This window comes from Nematolebias whitei, chromosome 18 (genome assembly GCF_014905685.2).
Source record: "Nematolebias whitei isolate Nwh7 chromosome 18, NemWhi1, whole genome shotgun sequence".
In the NCBI taxonomy this organism is placed as follows: Eukaryota; Metazoa; Chordata; class Actinopteri; order Cyprinodontiformes; family Rivulidae; genus Nematolebias; species Nematolebias whitei.
In genome coordinates, this window is record NC_056515.1 from 2,494,485 (window position 1) to 2,497,714 (window position 3,230).

Consider the following 3,230-nt stretch of genomic DNA (forward strand, 5'->3'; position numbering starts at 1 on the left):
TCACTTGGTGACATCACATGACCTACAGGTCTACTGGAAAAAGGTTCCAGGACATTCTAGAGTCCTAGGCAATGACAAGCGGTATAATGACCTCGCAGACTTCCTAGCCAAGGACGGAGCCGTGGACGGCCCTCCGTGGTCCTTTGACTCCTCCTGGCTGCTCGCAACTCTGTCAGTACAACCTACAGCCGAGGTAATGGCAGTCACACGTGCACAGGCTGCAGCCAAGCTGGCTGACAACACAGTCTCTGTACAACCCGTGCTGACTGACCAAGACATCATCCAACTTCAGAAGTTGGATCCTGCGATAAACTCAATGATGCTGTACTTGACTGACCTAGAGAAAAACACTCTGTCCGAAGCCGACCTGGATTCCAATCCAGACCTTAAAGTCCTCTTTCAGCTGCGCAAACAGCTAAAACTACTCAAGGGCATCCTAACTTTTGCTCATGGACCGACGTCCTCACCCATGTTCGTGGCCCCCCATGACCACAGGGGGGTGATGTTAGTTCATGCGCATGACCTCCCATCCGCAGGACACAAGGGAGATAATGCCACACTGAAAACATTAAAACAAGTTTCTTATTGGCCTGGAATGAAAAAGGATGTCAAGAACTACATCAAAGGGTGCCTGGTCTGTGGCCAGTTTCAGCCATCCAGACCACTCCGCAGAGCACCACTGCAAAGTAGAGGCATTGCATTCCCATGGTCCGACCTCCAGATCGACTGGGTTGGACCACTTACCAAGAGCAGTAGAGGAAATAAATATTTTCTCACAGTAACTTGCGCATTTACCAAATGGGTAGAATGCCTACCAGTTCCTAACGACACAGCACAAGCAACTGCTATGTTACTAATGAATCATGTATTTTCAAGGTTTGGACTTCCCCTCAAGGTGAACTCAGGTCAAGGTACACACTTCACAGCTGAAGTGATGAAAGAACTGTGGAAGATGCTAGGCATCAAAGTCAACTTCCATGTTGACTACCACCCCTAGGCCTCAGGCCAAGTGGAGAGAGCAAACAGAACTGTGGTAAGTATTTTGAAGAAATACGTAGCCACAAACCACAAGGACTGGGATGTGAAACTCCCTCTGGTCCTCATGGCCATAAGGGCCACTCCACACACATCGTCTGGCATCTCTCTCTTCGAGATGATGACGGGTCGACAAATGACTCTCCCTCTACACCTGTTGTACCAACCAGGCGATGCCGCCATGGCAACAGCCTACACCACATAACAATACATGAATGATTTGGAAGAACACCTTAAAAACACCTTTGCATTTGCCCAGAAAAACCTGGAAAAATCCGCTGAAGGACGAAAGGCGTACTATGACCAAAAGGCCTCTCACGAGGAACTCCAAGTGGGAGATAGGGTCTGGTACTACACGTTCGCCCCCACAACTTGGAAAAGAGAGTCCGGGACCGGAACTCTCGCCCGCAAACTGATGCCCAGGTGGACTGGACCCCACCTGATAACAGACAAACTGTCTCCAGTTGTCTATCAGATCAAAATCAGCAAAGGCCAAAAAGAGCCAATTGTTAAATGGGTACATCGAAACCAGGTTAAACTACACAAGGCGTTCAATAACTCCACAGGAGACAAAGATCTCACAAACTCAGACCTCGTGGGAAAAAAGGTCGTCCAAGCAGAAACTAAATAAGTTTAAGCTTAATTAAGTGTTAAGATAACAACTCAGATGTGATAATGTGATCAAATCTGACAGTCAGAGTGAGTGAAGCACTGAAACATTGTTTCTAGTTGCTTAATCACTACTTTTGTCGATGTTGAAACGTTGTTTTTCTGGTTGCTTAATCACTACTTTTGTCAATGTTGAAACATTGTTTATTTGGTTTTTGCTATTGTTTCTGAACACCCCCAGCAAGAATGAATTTTGTGTGTACTTTAGTTAGAGAATAAGAGGACTTTAACTATGCCAACATGCAGTTCATTTGTTAAAATTCAATCTTTGAGGAGTCAATGTAGATTAATGCTACCTTAAGTACCATAACCTACATTGGTCTCACGACACTCAAGCCGAACCTACTCGAACAATCCTATTCGGGGGGTAGCTAATCCTTCAGTTGAGTCTCGCCATAGACTCCAAAACATTTAGGGGGAAAACCAAAAAACCAAACCTCAAGTCGTTCGTCTAAAGGGACAACAGACAATTGAACCAAACTATATTTTGCCATGTAAATCTAACTTAAACCAAGTTAGGAATGAAAAAATAGTTTGGAATGCCCTTCTATAGGTATAAATCCCGATATATAATTTTTCAGCATGACCCACCCTTTAACTGGTACCGGTAGCTGATCTAAACCATGATAGCTTACACACCAGGTACATATAGGTTAAGGTCTTATGTAAAATCCCACTCATAAGCCCAACTAAAACCACATAAATGCATGAACACATAGAACCAGAATGGCACCCGCTGGGAACCACCAGCAGCAACCTTCGCTGAAGGGATCTACAACTCCAACGTGGGTCTCCAATCTCCATCCAGTGGTCGCCTCTGCAGTTCAATCGCGGGAACCCCTCTGCATGCTGATCAATCAACACCTCCAATCGTGGATTTATCGTTGTGGATTATATGACTTTTTCCAATGGATTACAGACTTTGTTTCCAAGGGGTTAAAGCATTGCTGCAATGGAATTACCAACAACATAATGGAATTACCAACAACATTGTGGAATTACCTAAACCGTTGTGGGATTACCTTCTTTGACTTTTGTTTTCCTCTTGCTGGATTACATCAAGATCAAGGACATTCGGAGGCGTAAGTTCATGTTGGAATTCATCCCCATGGACAGGCGATGATTTCCAAAGGGGGTACTGTAATGAACTAGAGTGAACTACATCACTACATTATTAACACAGTATGAACAACATTCAGGAATTGTTTCTATAAGAACGTTATCAAATATTTTACGTGAATGGTATGATCACTTTGCCCACGAAGAAATGTAACCCAGGGTGAGCTGACCTCGAACAAACTAACAAACAACATGGCTGTAACGGTGGCGGTAGTGAAGCTCACTGTGTTAGCTGAGGCATTTAGTGAGGCATTTATTTCTTATTGACCAACATTAAGGCAAAGAACACAGGGGAAAAAAATCCAGAACAGTTTTTAACACGGGATCGCTGTTCTGGGCCTGTTTAAGGTAGTCAGTGTCTCTGTTCAGGAACGAGAGGTTGCTCGTTTGACCTTGAGCCACCTGCT